The sequence below is a fragment of the Lissotriton helveticus genome, chromosome 3_1 (assembly GCF_964261635.1).
Source record: "Lissotriton helveticus chromosome 3_1, aLisHel1.1, whole genome shotgun sequence".
Classification (NCBI taxonomy): domain Eukaryota; kingdom Metazoa; phylum Chordata; class Amphibia; order Caudata; family Salamandridae; genus Lissotriton; species Lissotriton helveticus.
This window is the reverse complement of record NC_136061.1, coordinates 767,851,786-767,869,986: the sequence shown is the minus strand read 5'-3', so window position 1 is coordinate 767,869,986 and position 18,201 is coordinate 767,851,786. Positions and strand designations below refer to the sequence as shown.

Sequence of the window (18,201 nt, the reverse complement as noted above, 5' to 3'; positions counted from 1 at the left end):
ACCTATTTCGTGGAAAATGAGGAATCGACTGGGGCTAGAGCCACCGAGTGGGACGCTTTCAAGGTAGTTATAAGGGGCTACTGCATAGCTAAGAAAGTGGGGGTACGCCGAGTCCTGTTGGGAGACCTGGACAGAGCGGACCGGACGCTTCGAGACCTGGAGATTAGGCGTCCCGGCAGACCGGAACTTCGGGAACAGGTGGCGGCCGCGAAAGAGGCGGTGGCAGTAGAGGTTGAACGGCTGCGCAGCTTCGATTACAAGGCCTTCCTCACTAGGTCCCTAGCGGAGGGTGATAAATCCGGGGCGCTCTTGGCCTGGCTGTCTAACCCTACGAGGCGAACCTCTCCCACGGTGGCCATGCGAGATGCGGCGGGCGTGGAGGTCCACACCCAGCCGGAGATCCTGGACTGCCTCACGAACTACTATGAGGTGTTGTACCAGAGTAGGGCGGGAGGGGACGCTGACTCCATCGGCGCCTTCCTGCAAGATCTGCCTATTCCTACCCTGGACCCCGAACTCGCCAAGGCGTTGGGGAGAGAGGTGGAGCTGGGGGAGATCCGCGGCGCCATCAAGCGGATGGCGCGCAACAAAACTCCGGGTCTAGATGGACTCCCGGTTGAGTTTTATGCCACCTACGTGGATCTCCTGGCCCCGCGCTTACTACTGATTTACAAAGAGGCAAAGCGCTTAGGGTACCTCCTGGGCTCGATGCGGGAAGCTTTAGTAGTGCCCCTTCTCAAACCGGGTAGGGAGGCTAGTGATCCGGCGTCCTACAAACCGCTGTCGATGCTCACAGTAGATTATAAGATACTGAGCAGCATCCTGGCGGCGAGGTTGTTGGAGCACAAGCGGGGTTCATCCCCAAGCGTAACACCACCATGAACATCCGCAGATTGCTTCGCCTGCTGGAAGATAGTCATGAGGTGGCCTCCCAGCCCATGATACTGTCGATCGACCTGGAGAAGGCTTTCGACAGCCTGGAATGGAATTACCTCCAGGGAGTACTTGTTGCATTTGGACTGGGGGAAGGTTTCGCGCGCTAGACCGCAGTGCTTTATGCCTCGGCGGTGGCGAGAGTGAAATCGGGCCCGTTGATATCCCGGCAATACTCGGTGGAGCGCGGCACGCGACAGGGTTGTTCGCTATCTCCTCTGTTGTTCGCACTGGCGGTGGAGCCCCTGGCGTTGTCGCTTCGCACCGGTAACCACTATGGAGGGCTTCGCGCCGTCGGGGGGCAGCAGTTCATTTCCCTCTACGCGGATGACCTGCTGTTATTTCTGGAAGATGCTGAGGAAGCACTGGCCGCCGCCGATGCAGTACTTACGTCTTTTGGCGCGTTGTCGGGCCTACGGGTGAACTGGTCGAAAACCTGCTTGTTTCCGGTTCGTCACGGGGAACCCCGACCTGACATAACTAGGGAGATTCGGTGGGCGCCCAGCTGCTTTAAATACTTAGGAGTCCATATTTACCACTCCCCCGCCGATGTGCTGGAGGGCAACATATCTCGTTGCGTCCGGGCATTGAAGGGCAGCATGTTGTTTTGGGCTACTCTGCCGCTGTCAGTGGCGGGATGAATAGCACTACTCAAGATGGTGGAGCTCCCCCGACTCCTTTATTATTTCAGAACGCTGCCGATATGGATTCCACCAGCTGAATTTAGGCGTTTGAGGTCACTCGTGGTTGCATTCCTTTGGGGTCGGGGCCGCCGCCGGGTGGCGCTTCAGACCCTTATGAGACCTAAAGCGGAGGGGGGACTGGCGGTCCCGGATTTCGAGACGTATTACCTGGCCGCCCAACTGCAGACTTACACTCAGGAGGTGGCGAGGGAATTCCGAGGACCGGAGGAGGGGAGAGGCCTGGGTATTCCCCGGCACGTTCTCTCCTACATCGCGCTGCGGCAGAAGATAGCAGTGAGGGATCTCACGCAGGAGGAACGCACTATTAGATTGTGCTGGAATCGTGCTCAGCGCAAGTTGGGAGTGGGCCACCCATATGCCCCCGAGATCCCGCTGGGAATGATTACTGCGCTCCCCCACGGCGGCGATTGGTCTCAGTTGCGTGCCTGGGAAGGGGCGGGTATTCAGGTCTTAGGGGACCTGTATGAAGATGGAGCACTCCTGCCCTTTCAGACACTATTGGATCGCTACGATATCTCCAGGGGGGACTTCCTCTTACACGCGGCGATCACGAGAGCGCTGCAAACACATTGGCGGACTGGCTTGGAGGAACCTCCGTTGTCCTCGACGTGCCAATATGTGATGATGGCAGCTGGCACGGTTAAAGCCGTGACGTGCTTGTACACTAGGATGACCCAGGAGCAGCTGACCCCACTAGAGGTGCTCAAGACCAAATGGGAGGCGGACCTAGGAAAACATATCCCGGAGACCACATGGGCTCAGCTGCTACGCCGGGCTTGGAAGAGCACGCGCAGCGCTCGATTCCAATTGGTTCACTATTACATTTTGCACCGTGCATATCTCACCCCGGAGAAAATTAGGAAGTACTTCGCCTCTGACACTGCGGCTTGCCCGAGGTGTCAGACATTCGGAGCGGACCTGACCCACATGTTATGGTCTTGCTCTGCCTTGTCCTCTTACTGGACGACGGTTGGAGACACCCTTACTGAGGTCACGGGGCGGACCCTCCAGTTCGACATGGCAGTGTCGCTTTTGCACTGGTTCCCGCACACACCCAAGACGCGAGTGACCAGCAAGTTCATAGATATGGGACTTATCCTGGCCAAACGAGAATTGACGCGGCGCTGGAAGGCACGAATTGGTCCGACGAGCACTAAATGGCGCACTGAATTACTTAAATGGGCAGAGGGGGAGAGCACTCTGCGTTACCAATTGGCGAGGCGACAGCAGAATGATAAGGCGCTGGAATCTGCGCAGGCATGGGAGGCACTGGTCCAAGCCCTCCGAGATCACAATTCCTCCAGTTATGTTATGTTATGTTATTTATGGGTCTTGTATAGCGCAACGGCTACTCCAAAGGAGTGTCCCGGCGCTTTGTGCTCCAGACCCAGAAGAGAGACTGAAAAACATAACAAACAAAGAAAGCTAAAACAGAGGATAAGGATAGCAGAGCTCTAATCAGAGAATAACCAAGTCTTAAGACCCTTCCTAAAGGCAAGCAGATTGGATGTGGATCGTAAGGACAAGGGTAAGGAATTCCACAACTGAGGGGCCAGGAAGCTGAAGGACCGACCTCCCAGACGTGCCTTCTTTATGCGTGGAACTACAGCAAGTGTTAGGGACTCCGATCTTAAGGATCGCGTCGGCCGGTAAAAATCCAGCCTCTTCTGTAGGTATTTTGCACCCGTGGCATGCAATGCTTTGTGGGCTAGTGTCAAGGCCTTGAACATTATCCTCTTCCGTATGGGAAGCCAATGGAGGGATTGCAGCAGGTTTGAGGCACTGGCTCGACGATGCAGATCGAAAATAGCTCGTGCTGCAGCATTCTGGGTCACCTGCATACACTGTAAAAGGTATTTTACAGTGACGCGGACAGTGACGCCGCTGAGCTCCCCGCGTCCCTGTAATGCGATTGACTTTTAATTATACTCCTACATGCTCCCGTTAGTTTTCTCCTACACGCTCACAGCTGAACTAATACTGCTACTGCACCGATGGTGGGAGGGAGGGGGGAGGGGATGCTGGGTGGACAACGTATAAAGCTCATGCCACGAACCTTTGCTCCTATATCACTGTTGTTCTGCCTTCGAAATGTGGGGTGGGCCTTGCTACGTTAGGGGAGGGGGTAAGGGGGGTTTTCTTTCTTTGAGTTTCTGGGATTGTTAATTCTCAGGTTTTATCGTTTCCATCAAAAGTAAAAGCAGAACTGAAATACATGGCGTTGATTATCCACCTTGGGCCTTTGCTGGGCCGCAATGTATTTGTTGTGCCTACTTTGCCGCCCGACCTCCGGGTTGCGGGCTGAATGGCAGTGTAACAGTTCCGCAATAAAAAATATTTAAAAAAAATATATAAAAAAAAAAAAATCTGTGATCTTTGTGCTCTATAAATATGTATTTTCCTAAGATGGACATAGAGGGAGACACCGGCTAAACTGCAGTGCAGTGCAGTCAAAATGGCCGCTCTTGATGACTTGTCATCATGACACGATTGGCCCGCAGAAAAGGATCAGATCGGTTGGTACAGAACCGGGCAGTGACGTCTGAGTGCGATCGTGCGGGGCCGAATGTAACACGTACTTGTAGATTTGCTCAACCCTGTTTGGGAATGCAGGGAGCAACAGATGTCAAGGCCTCATAAGGTGCCTCACGCATGAAACCACGTGCCTGCAAAGGAGTTCAGGAACCGGCATTCGAGGATGGCCTCCTTTACGATGGGTATGGTCGGTGCTGGATTGGCGCCACTTAAGAGACAAAGACGAGGTCTGATTGAAGTAAGTTTTATTCATCTCAACAGCCCTGAACATCTAGCAGCACCTGAATTCCTCCCACTTCATTCCAAACTCCTGCCATGTTCCAAATCCATATGTGAGCAAGATGGCTGCCGAATAGAAGCACCTCCAGGGAGCTCCTGGATTTGGGGATTACCAATCGGTATATGTTTTAACCCTGCCATCCACCACCCTGGCTCTCACTTCTAATTCTAATTCTATGTGAGAGTTGTTGGCTCAACTCACCTTCTGGATTGGGCTAATTCCTACCCAGGAATGACTGGTATCGTTTTCCTCTGCTGCGGTGCTGGGTTGTGCGACCGACGAAAAGGTGGAGCTTGAGGGAATCAGAGAAGCGATCATCCCGACTGATCTTCCCTGCAGCGTGGGCTGGTGGCATGGCGTTGTCTTATAGCTGCAAAAGAGCACGGATGCCTGAGACCTGGTGAGTGCTTGTATGACCGCCTGCAGTCTGTCGAAATGCAGCTCACGATCCTGGCCGGGTGCAGCCCCGGAGCGGGCTGTGCTCCCCACCTGAAACCATCACCTGTGCTTCTGGTCTGGAGCCTCAATTCTCTCCCAGAGGCTCGCGGACCCCTGTGGGGATATTCAGGTGCGGAGCATTGTTCCTCTACCGGAGGCGCTATGCCCCCCGAGGGTTTCCTGGCACTGATAGCACGCAAGTCAAGACCGCACCCGCCCTGCAGCTGTCACCCCGTTCCTCCAGGGTTAACAATGGAAGGAGCTTAGATGCTCGTGATGAGCTGGAGCACCTCAGCAGCCTCCCCTCCCAGACAGTTATACGGCAGTCAAGAATGGAGAGCTGGATCAGGGAAGGGCACGGAGGCCCCCCACCCACACGCATATCTCCCTGCCTCCTACAAATGTTGAGTATCGGCATTCTCGCCCTCGTCTCCATTTACAGCGAGTCTGCTGCATTAATTTTCATATCGTTTTCCCTCAACCCAAAATGGCCATCCTCTGAGTGGTGGGCTGGTCCCCTCGCAATGTTAGCCAGTAGTAAGAATGGAAAGAGGATCAATCCACCTCCAACTTTGAAATAAAAATAGGACTTGAAGTTGGACACCTCTTACAACGAAGTGGCCATTTTGAAATGTCCTCCAGCAAAGAAAAGAGGGCTCAGAGACTGGAAAGTGGTCCTCTTACCTCAGATCCTACTGGACCTGTGTGATTACCCCACATAATGAAGTGACATCTTTGAAACTTCCTACAACACAGGATAGGGAATATATTAGAATTGCAACCACACTACCCCTATTATCACTCTCCGATTATCCACCCACTAGAACATCATTACAATTAAACTGCTCTCTCTACCATAGATCTAGGAAAGTACCTGAGAAAGCGGATAGAATCATTTATTCTGCATACCCTGCATTTTCTTTCTCAACAGTATAGCAGGATCATGCCTGAAAGCAGCAGGTTGTAATTCCTGCACTATCACATACCCCCCAACCTATCCAAGACTGCTTCAAAAACCTTTAACCACAATCTTATAAGAACACACCCAGAGACTCTGATGTCCGACTCGTACTATAACATGGAAAATGCCAATTGTAAATTACCTAATATTCTACACCAGAAAAATGGCAATATGACGTGCAGCCATAATACACCTATTAAATGTTCTTGAAACTAAAAAACATTCCGTATCTTAACGTTACAATCTATAAAAATGGGACTGTTCCTTATCCAAGCAGCAAACAAGACCTAAAAAAATGTGATTACAACTTCACCACCCTAAAAGAGCAAGTGCTTGGCTTCACTTCTTCAACACACCCCTAGCACTCTCTTTCTCAATCTAACACACGTTGGAGCAGTGCCCACTCCAGTTCAAAGTTAGCACTGTGTGGTAAGGGCTTCCTGCTTACAGCTACCAAACCAGAAGCTACCTCCTTAAGCTCCTTAGCACCTTCTCCCACAGATAGACTGGCACTAATCTCCCCAACATGATGTTAATGTTAACTGATTCATAGTTCAACGAAGCAGCATCCCCCTGCATGGATGTATTGGTTCCTCCAAACTACAAAATCGTAAGGCTAGACAGACAAATAAAAAAAGAGGGGAGGTATCGCTTGCATCCACAGCTCCGACCTCATCGTTACCCAACTTCACTCTGATCCTCTCAACTCCTGCAAATATCTTGCACTTTCCATAATTAATGACTCCAACCAATTGTGAACTCTGCACACCTTCTACTACCCCCCTCCCCAGGGTAAGATTGACCCATTCATCGACCACCTCATGGAAATCATTACTGCAAATGTCTCCCCCCATTCCAATGATATATTCCTAGGGGACTTTAATCTTCATTGGAACGACCTTAATGACAATCAGATCAACATCTTTAAAGATTTTATTTTCTTTAACTGAAATGCTGTGTACCACCAACATCTCTTTCCATATGTATGCAGATGACATACAGATCTTCATCAAAATGTCATCCCTAGAGGAGATCAAAACAATGAACAAGGCTCTAAAACTGACTGTACAATAGGTAGCTAACAACCAGCTTACACTTAATGCACAAAAACAGAATTCTTTCTAATTTCCCCACTGAAAAGTTCCTCTGACATACTCCAAATGGACTAAATTGATCACCGTGCTTAACTGCACCCCGGTCATGGTGGACTCAACAAATCACTAGGAATCACACTGGACAAGAACATGAACATGCGAGCCAACATCACCACACTGACCAAAATTCCCAGGTTTCACCTGAGCTACCTTACAAAACTAAAACCATTCTTAGATATATCTGACCTTAAAATGGCAGTACAGGCATTAGTTATCTCTAGGATGGAATACGGATGCTCAACATCTCTGGTCTGCCCAAGAGCTCAACATCTCCCCTAAAAGCCTGTCTCAACGCAACCGCAAGACTCTTAACAGGTTCAAAAACATTTGAACACATCTCACCACACCTGAAGGCACTGAATTGGCTTCCTTACGAAGCCAGAATCCAACTCAAATTGGCCTGTATCACATACAAAGCGTTACACTAATTGACCTTCGTATCTTGCTCATAAAATAGTGGTATCCGGAGGAGGCAGGCACTCCCGCAGTGCCAGGGATTTTGTGCTGAAACCACCCCTTTTCTGTAAGAAGAAAAACTTCAACTGAGCTTTCTCTGAGGCCGCACCTGGAATCTGGAACTCGCTGCCACCAAACATCAGAAGAATACCTTTTTTGTCAAGAATCAAAAAGGAAGCCAAGACATTTTTGTAATGGGCAAACTCCTTCCATAAACTCTCACATAGCATATAGAGATCAGCGGCTTAGCGATACTCTATTGCACTTTACATGAACACTACCCATTTAAGCCTCTCTAGACTTCGTAGATGTAACTTACGTGATTCTTGTATCATGGACGATGTTTAGCATATTGCGTAACTTGCACTTCACTGTCACTTTCTGACACCTTTACCACTGCACGTATCGCCGGATACTGCTGCTGCTTTTTAAAACACTCTGCACTCGCTAACCTTGGCACTTTGATTTTAATTGCGTCGTCGTTCTGGTGATATTCGCGCTACTGTAATTTTTTGCTAAACTTTCTGACCTGCAACACGGGGGCATAGCGAGGCTCACCTGCACTATAATAGTTTTTTCACCCGCACTTAGCGGGGCTTAGTTAGAGGGGCTCCGGGTTCCTGGTGCTGCAACTTCGACCGCCATCTTAGGTGGGGGTGACGCTTGGGACACTTTAGGCGCCATACTAGGTGGGGCTAGAGGCTCGAGTAGCCGGAAGCCCGGGCACTGGAGAGCCTATTTAAGCTGCTCCGTAGGTAGGCGCTTTAGATCCTTTACCACTGCGCGTATCGCCGGATACTGCTGCTGCTTTTTAAAACACTCTGCACTCGCTAACCTTGGCACTTTGATTTTAATTGCGTCGTCGTTCTGGTGATATTCGCGCTACTGTAATTTTTTGCTAAACTTTCTGACCTGCAACGCGGGGGCATAGCGAGGCTCACCTGCACTCTAATAGTTTTTTCACCCGCACTTAGCGGGGCTTAGTTAGAGGGGCTCCGGGTTCCTGGTGCTGCAACTTCGACCGCCATCTTTGGTGGGGGTGACGCTTGGGACACTTTAGGCGCCATACTAGGTGGGGCTAGAGGCTCGAGTAGCCGGAAGCCCGGGCACTGGAGAGCCTATTTAAACTGCTCCGTAGGTAGGCGCTTTAGATCCTTTACCACTGCGCGTATCGCCGGATACTGCTGCTGATTTTTAAAACACTCTGCACTCGCTAACCTTGGCACTTTGATTTTAATTGCGTCGTCGTTCTGGTGATATTCGCGCTACTGTAATTTTTTGCTAAACTTTCTGACCTGCAACGCGGGGGCATAGCGAGGCTCACCTGCACTATAATAGTTTTTTCACCCGCACTTAGCGGGGCTTAGTTAGAGGGGCTCCGGGTTCCTGGTGCTGCAACTTCGACCGCCATCTTAGGTGGGGGTGACGCTTGGGACACTTTAGGCGCCATACTAGGTGGGGCTAGAGGCTCGAGTAGCCGGAAGCCCGGGCGGCGTAATAATTTAAATAGATATGTGTCGACAGGCGCGCAGCGGATGCGTGCAGCGGATGCGTGCAGCGGACGCGCCGTAGACGCGCCGGAGGTGCGCCAGAGGTAAGCCCGTTTGCGCCCGTTCGCGTCCCGGACGCGCTCGGCGCGCCGTCTACGGATACCTCTTACCTATCGGGCGTTCAGACGGACTTACAGGCATCACCTGTCGACAATACGGGGGGAGTACAACATCAGGCACTCTCATGCGGACTTTTGAATGTCCGCTCCCTCGTCAAACATTATGCCAAAATTGCCCTGGTAATAGAATCTTCCCACCTGGACATTCTGTTCGTGACCGAGACCTGGATCACAGCAGACTGTGAGGTAGAACTTGGTTGGGCGTGCCCACCAGGATACCTTATAAGACATATTCCTCGTGGCTCCGGGAGAGGAGGTGGAGTCGGATGTATCTTTAAAGACTCAATCTCCCTCCTGCCGCTTGTGATAAAGGAAGTACAGGGATTTGAGCTCATGGGCTTTTCGGTCACCGTCCAAGGTGGCACGCTGATGGCTGGTCTTTTATGCTATAGGCCACCTTCGTCAACTACAGCGGCCCTTCAGTCTTTGGTCGATCTGATATATGACCTTTCAAATTCCCACTCCAACTTCCTAGTTCTGGGCGATTTTAATCTTTGGCCCTCTGGCCCTCAAGATCTAGCCTTTCGAGAACTCTGCCAAGCGTGTGATAATATTCAACTTGAACAACTGGTTCTGTCATCCACTCACACGAAGGGGCATATACTGGACTTGGTTTTTGCGGAGAGGGAACTAGTCATAGTGAAAGAAGTCTTAGCTCAATGCTGGACCGACCACTCACTGATCCTTTTTACTATAGCCCAGCCGGCCTTATTAAAATCGAATAGCTCGGGGAGTACTAAATTTAATCGATCATGGACCCGCCTGTTAAAGGAGACGAACCGACCTATGTTACTGTCTGGAACTTTTAGGATGGAGGACAGTGTAGATAAGAGCTACGCTGCCCTCTGTCAGCAAATTTTGACATCTCTGGATGAGGTAGCACCTCTACGGAAAGTGAGGGACAGACCCAGAGGGACTAACGGCTGGTTCACTGAGGAACTTGGCCAGCCCAGGCTTCGCTGTAAACAGGCGGAACGCACATGGAGGAGAGGGTATACAGAGCAGGACAGAGCTGCCTATAAAGCTACTCTATTGGAATATAAGCTCCAGCTAAGAAATGCTAAAGCTAGATTTTTGGAAGAGTCTTTGGCAAAAGCATCTAATAAATCGCAGACCTTGTTCAAACTGGTAAAGAGCTTATCCAACCCCTCATGTGCTGTACCTTCCACCCCTGTGTCTCAGGAGCTTTGCGACTCCTTAGCCCTCGCTTTTGATGACAAAATTAGGAATATTCTGAAGGGACTTGAAGGGTCCAGACAGCATATACCATCCCTGTCCTCTCCCTCTGTATCCCTTGCTCATCCGGTACCCAAGGAGAGTAAGAACAAGGAGAGGACCTGTCAGTTGCCAAGTTTCCCTATCCCCTCATTGGAGGAGTTTTGTGCTCTGGCCAACTGTGTATCCTCGGGCTCACCTTTAGACCTCTTGCCGCATAAGATTTGGAAGGCCTTCCATGGCGAGTTGTTTCCCCCGCTACACCTAATCTGTTGCCAATCGTTGGTTACTGCATCTGTTCCAGACTGCTGGAAGTTGGCAATTGTAACACCTTTGTTAAAAAAGGCTACCTTGGACCCCCTCTACCCAGCCAATTATAGGCCTACTTCGCTCTTGCCATTCGCGATAAAAATCTTAGAGAAGTGGGTTACGAGAGCCTTGGCCAACTTCCTGGAAACCAACTCCTGTCTGGACGTAGCCCAATTTGGCTTCAGACCAGCCCATGGTACGGAGACTGCTCTGGTCACCGTGCTGAACGATCTGCGAACGCGTGCCGACAGGGGCAAGTCAGCATTTTTAGTGCTGCTTGACATGTCGGCCGCGTTCGACACGGTGAGCCATGAGATCTTACTGGGCCGCCTCCGTAATGCGGGAATAACTGGCTTGGCTCTATGCTGGTTAACATCATATCTCGCCAATAGACAACAGGCAGTAGCATTACCACCTTTTCGTTCTGACATACGTCAGGTAAATCAAGGTGTCCCCCAGGGTTCTGCGATAAGTCCGATTCTTTTTAATCTGTACCTCCAACCCTTGATACAACTAATAAAGTCATTCGGCATACAAGTCATTAACTATGCCGATGATACTCAACTGATTTTTTCTTTTGAGGGTTCTGAGGCAGTTTCGAGGGACGCTTTTCATCAGTGTATGTCGGCCACAGCAGAGTGGTTGCAAGCCAACTCACTCCAATTCAATGGTGCAAAGACGGAGATATTGCACTGCTCCTTAGACCGACTCCCTCGTCCCTTGCCGGAAGACTTTTGGCCTACTTCCATACCAGGCTCGGTGGAGGTTGCAGAATCGGCTCGCAACTTGGGAGTCGTATTCGAATCAAATTTTCAACTTGACGTCTCGGTAAACAGGACTGTAGGGACCTGTATGGGTTTGCTCCGTGCTCTTCGGAAGATATTGCCGCTTCTTCCTCGGGAAGCTAGAGCAGAAGTAGTCCGTAGTACCATTCTCAGTAGGTTGGACTACTGCTACGCACTACTTCTGGGAGCTCCAAAGACCTTGATCCTTAAGTTACAAAGGATTCAAAATATGGCGGCTAAATTAGCTTTGTCCCTTCCACGCTCGGCTTCCTCCTCTGGAGCTTTGGCTGACCTGCATTGGTTACCGGTCCAGCAGAGGATCTCCTATAAGGCTCTATGCCTGATTTTTGGAGCTCTGCATGGTCAAGGACCAATACCACTGCAAAATCTCTTTTTGTGGTATCAGGCCGCCAGACCTTTGAGATCCGCATCGGCGTTCCTAGTGAGAATTCCAAGGATAAATAGAATTTCACAGCCGCCTCAATGTGGAACACTCTACCTCTGACACTGAGGAGCAGACAAGATCTGGTCTCGTTTAAAAGGGATCTCAAAACATATCTCTTTCCAAGAGCAGTCTAAGCGTACACCAGATGGCTGAATTGATCTCAGCGCCAGGATACCCTCTGGGTGACAGTCGCGCTTAACAAGCATTAAAATACATACATACATACATACATACACTTTAATGGGCAAGGGCTGGTGTTGTGCAGCCTTCCTCTGCTCCTACTGACGTTTGTATTATCTCCCTCAAGTGTACTCATGCTCGCTTGTTCCTACTCTTTGTAAATAGCTTATCTCTGTAAAGCGCTGATACCCTACGTGTGCGCTCTATAAAACATTAAATATATAAAAAAAATGAGGACTGGAATGATGGCAGGCCTATCCTCAACACACAGCAACAGTATAAAAGTCACATATGTAGCAATAGAAGGATTACAAGGTATTAATGAATGCCTAATTAGTTTACACTCATAAAGGTGTAATCAGAGAAGAGCTGATTATTCCAGAAGCTGTACATGCATTTATAAGAGGCAGATATCTTGCCATTAGGAAGAGTAGATTCAGCATTTAATTGATTACTCATAAATCACTGTGTTTAGTTTTCCGGAAACACAAACTACTAAGTCTATGACAGAGAGTGGTTACACAGGATGTTTTGAGGGTGTATTGCTTCACTGTTTAAGTTCGATACAGGATATTTATGAATAGATCAGTAATAGTTTCCTATTTACCATGAGATTTTCCTTCCAAATCTGCAGCCATATGTGCCCAACAGTGTGAAGAAGAATAGGGCAAAATCCAATGTCTCACTTTTCTCTCCTATCTCATTATGTTTCCCTCTGACTTATAAAGCATTCTGATGTCGTTTAGGGCCCAGTTTTCAGAATAGAATAAAACCAAAGGAAAAAAAAGAATACTATCAAGCTGTCCCATTATGCCATTTGAAAAGTCCAACTGGGCAAGTACACCTAATTTTGGTAAAAGAGTGGCCATTCTATGCTTTCGCCTTCCAAATCATTAACTCAATCCTAAACCTTTGAATGCATATTAGTACTACCATTTCATGTTAGAAGACAAGAGTTAAAAAATTGGTAGTTAAGATTCACCTTTTCTACCTGGAAAATATGACTGTTCAGTGTTACTTACGAAGATGTTTTTACATTTAAAGTACTTGGAAAGATTAGGCCAAAAAGAAAACGGTATTCACATATTAACTTGGCTGCAAGGTCCAGAAGAATCTGAAAAGGATGTTTAGACAATACTTATCCACAAAGTAATCAAAACTAAAATTGTATAAAGTGTGGCTTCATTTTTGACGAATACTCAAAAAAGGAGCCAGAGACAAACTATAATGTGTTACATTTATTATGAGCCGTTGTTTGGCATCTGTCACTTTAGCCATGACCAGCTTAGCCATCACGCTTCATTGTAGAAAGACAGAAGGCAATTTTTGAACCTCTTTGCCCCATTTATAGTAAGACATCACAGCTAAGATGTGTACATGTCATGCAAGTGTACCTTAAGGTGGACTGTCCACAAAAGCAAACTTTGCAATTATGGAGTAGATTCTTGCCCATGATGGGCCCTGCTTAACTAGTCTACATCCACCAGTATCTTCTATGCTAAGGTCTGATTTCAGTACTAGCCACCATGCTACCCACCATGTACTTACGCCACAGCATGGCACCTTTTGCAACCCTCCTCCACCCTCAATTGAGAGTTCATACTTAATGATTTTGCCATCTCTGTTGAGCATCCTTGAAGTACACATGACTCAGACCAACACAAGAGACACCCATCTGTCCATTCTCCCTCTGTCTCTCATAACCTTTGTTCAAATAACCAGGAGGTAGGCAGGTAAGTATGTATATGGCATGTGTATAGTGCTAACTTAGCAAAAAGGTAGTGTAAGGTAAAGGGCAAGCAGACAGTCAACTATAGGAGAGGTAGCTGAGTTCTGGGAGCAGAAAAGTACTGTTACTGCATTGTGATGTGGTATTCTTTAAAGACGTGCATTCCAACGCTTTCCTAAATTGGAGCAGCACTGAGGAGGTGCTGCTGGATATGGGGGTATTGTTCCAGATCTTGGGTGCACAGATGGAAAATGCCTACTATTTTTTTTTTTTTACAATTCTCCAGTTTGATGGTATCCTGACTGTGCGAGAGCCGATAGCCACCAGAGATGGTAAGCTTGTCTGTAAAATAAAAGGGGATGCAGGTTGTGATGGCTCTGTAAATGATGTAGCTGATATTGAAGATTGTGCAGCCCTGCAAAAGGAGTCAATGGAGTTCCTTCAGACTGGTGGTGACGTGATCACATGTCACCTGGCCCTGGTGAGACATGCTGTGGTGTGTAGGAAGCCCTTGGGACAGGGGCATATAATGTGCCATTTGTTATGCCATGAAGCAGGGTGGTACCACCATCCAAATGCAATAGTACAAGGGCTACAACAACAGTTCTGAAGTTGCGAGTGTATGAAATGGTTTCACTTTCTTTAGAAGAGAGGGCCCTGACCAGGCCATCTTTATTTAAGGCAATGTGTTCCTTGAGTGTGAGGTTGGTTTTCAGGGTAAAGCCAAGTGGCTTGGCAGTCGATGAAGGTGGGGTTTGATGCAATCAAAGTTCATGTCACTGATTCTGGTTTGTACTATTTATTGATGGGAATTCGGTCTTACTTGAGTGGAGCTTCAGGTAGGCGATGGGCATCCAGGTCTAGGTACGGTGCATGCAGTTTGAGGTCTTGTCTGGAGCGGAAGAGACTTTCAAGTAGAGTTGTGTATCATCTGCATATCGGTGAATTTTGGTGATATTATCTGTGAGTAGAGTCCCAATGGGCTCCATGCATAGGTGTCGGTAGACATGGTAGAGTATGGAGCCCTCTGGGTTTATCATGTGTTGGTCCACCCTTACCACCCTCACCGGAGGTGAGGGAGGTAAGGGTTTTGCTTTCTCCTTTACTCCGTGCTACTGGCATCCCTTTGGACCTTATGCTGCTTTCACTACATTAACAGACAAGGCTGCACCTTTAAATCTTGGATTACTCCCCTTAAAAACCAGCTGTGATAAATCTAAGAATACCACCAAGTGATGCAATGTCATCAGGAACGCAACATTCCTGGGCTTTTCTTTTACAAATCAAGATGTCGAAGTGGCGGGCTCTGACATACCCATACTTTTTCAATTTGACAAAAACATTTACCCTACTAACTCCGACATTTGAGATGCCTCAGTTTAAGTGGTAGATGAGAGTTATCTGTGCTGTGAAACGGAGAGAGGGGCAACTAAACAAGAAATAAGCCTTCTTTCCAGGGTGTCTGCTGCCTGGAAGAAATGCAAATGTGCCCATTTGGTTAATATGCAAATGTAAAGGCTGCTTGTGAGCCGGTATGCCTTGAATTGATAAAAGTCACTTGAAGAGAATTCTTTTTGAGAGCTATTGTAAGGCGGTCTGACGAGCTCTGGAGCATGTGCTTTTAATTAACAGTTATAAAAAGAAATGTGCACTAGGATCAGACTGCACATTACCCAGATCTATATTTTGGACGCACTTTTATCTTGAACCTAAATCTTTTTGTGCTCTTTGTAGTAGCCTATCTTATGCTGTGTTTAATGCTGTACATATTCACAGTGCTTTCTGTCATACGCGGGAAGCTCATACCACTAACAACTCACAAGTCACTATTCCCAACTTCACCAACCAAGGAAACAGGCGCAGGCACAGTACCAAGTAACTATCCAGCACAGAAACCCACAAACACCTAAAAGAGCCTTCCTTGAAGCGGCGGCCATCTTATGTGAGGCGGGGAACCAAGGATGGAAGCACGAGCGCAAGTATAGCACGTACGGGTGCAGTACGCACTGGTGCAGAGCGCTTGGAGCATCCCCGAGGAGTACCGGGCAGAGTGCAGGGGCGGAACCCTACAAGAACAGCCAAGGGAAGCGCACACAGCACACAGCAGTCGCGGATCCTTAGCCCACAGGCACAGACCATCTACGGCGGCCATCTGGGGGGTGGAGGTACCACACAGACAAGAGCGGAGAAAGAAACGAAGGAGGGTGTAGCAGAAGCAACAACCGCTTAAAACTGGCACCCACTGATACCTTGGGCGAGCGAAGCGAATTCAGGGCGGCCGCCAAGATATATTGAAGCGAAGGGGGCGATAGCAACTACGCGGCGGCAGCCCTGGCGGAAGGGCGAACTAGAACAAGGACAATAAAGTGGCCCAGTAGGTTCTCGTTTGGAAACACAGCAAAAACAGAGGAAGCCGAGACCCACGCCAAACCCAGCCCCAAACAGAAGACACAACAAGCAGATCAGCACAAGAAGGGGCGGCCGCACGCACATCTAAGGGTTAAAGGGTTGGGCGGGATGACTACCAACGAAATCAAAAAAAATCAAAACGAATCAAGAGTCACCTATCAAGTTGAAAACACTACAGAGCACGGAGACAGCGATGGACCTGCTCCTAAAGAAAATAACAGAAGCCAACGACTTGGCAAAGGCCACAAAGATCTCCATGGACAATGTGCAACTAGAGCTCACAGCAATACGTGCCGACCAAAGTAAAATAGCAGGCAGAGTAGGCGAAACTGAGAGAAGAATCAGCGATATGGAGGACAAATCGGTGACCATGGAAAAAGACGTTCGGTACATTTCAAAGATATCCAGCGACCTACAAAGAACGCTAGCAGAACAAGAAGACAAAAACAGGAAAGGGAACATCAGACTCCTGGGCATACCGGAAGGAGAAGAGGAAGAAGCAGGCTCATGCGCGGCACTACTCGAAGTTTTAATACCCAAGCTGACCGGACTAAACTTCGAAAGAACATTCGAAATTGATAGAGCGTACAGAGTGCCAGCCATAAGACAGCCACACATGAAGGGCCCGAGAACAATTATCTGCAAACCGCTGAGAGCCAACCACACTGAAGCCATTTTTGCCCTCGCACGTAAAGGCCAACCCCTCAACTGGAAGGGCAAAAAGATTGTCATCACACAGGACTTCTCTAAGAGCACAGTAGAGACGAGGAAGGCGTTCCTAGCACTAAGGGAGGCAATGAAGAGAGCCAGGATAACCTGTGGCTTCGTAGGCCCAGCAAGAATGAGGATAACAGATAGGAAGGGCACACGAACCTTTGACGACCCGGCAGAGCTACGCAATTACCTACGAGAACCAGACCAAGAGGAGATGGAACAAAGAAGTCCGGGAACGGCAAAAAGGAGAGCGTCCTCAGACGGCTCGGAGACAGGCGACAATGGCACAGCAGGACGTGCCTAGGGTCACTGTCAAGGAACCAGGCTGATAAGACATTTACCAAATCGAACATTGCTACCTCAATCAAAATAAACATACCTACCTCAAGATAAAGGGAGACAGAACTAAGCTAAGACAAAGTAGAGTCAGCCCAGGAATGGGCACGAGACCTAACCAAGACTAACAACGACACCCAGAACTTTGAACTTTGAGCCAGACTGGGTACAGTGACTACAAGATATCCTTTATCAGCGCTTGACAATGAAGGATGCGGGGGGGAAGATCTAATCATCCGGGGGGGCGGAGGGCGGTGAACCGCTGCTGTCGCACGTTTACAGTACTTTGACAGGGGGGAGGGGGGAGGGGGAAAGGTGGGAGGTAGAGGGGGCAGCGCGGACAATCCTTGATTGGTGGGGCTATGTACTTTTTTCTTTTTTCTTACTTCCCCGTCACCTATTGACACACACTTCCCTACCCCAGCACAAACCCCGGGGGGGGGGCCCGTAGACGGGAGGTGGATGGAGAGGCAACACCGTAGGCAGAGAGCACACAAAAGTCACAACCCTGAGAGCAGTGATTCCATAAGGGCACCATGACTACTCACAACACCCAAGGCCTTGCACAGATCACATCTGACATCAAGATTGTGTCACTGAACGTCAAAGGCCTCAACCACCCCGTCAAGCGACGGAAAACACTAGACTACCTGAACAGGCTCAAAGCAGACGTGTACGTGCTCCAAAAGACTAGAGTAACCTCAGAAGACGCTAACAAACTTAAGGCAAACTGGATAAGCGAAATAGCTTGCTCACCAGCAATCAACAAGAAAGGAGGGGCAAACAAAGCCCCTAAAATATCTGGGACTCCTCTTCGGGAAAGACCTTAGATCAACACTAGAGCACAACGAGGAAGCAATGCTGAAAAAGATCAAAACGAAGCTAGACACATGGGGACCCAAATTTGTCAGCTGGTGGGGGAGAGTTGAGACAGTTAAGATGATGATCA

The 18,201-nt window shown here is 48.8% G+C and overlaps 1 protein-coding gene across 3 annotated transcripts in view; it reads left to right on the top strand.

The window, feature by feature from the left end:
* Positions 1-18,201, top strand: part of AKIP1 (A-kinase interacting protein 1) — a 202,340-nt gene that overhangs the window by 79,391 nt on the left and 104,748 nt on the right. The window lies entirely within an intron of this gene.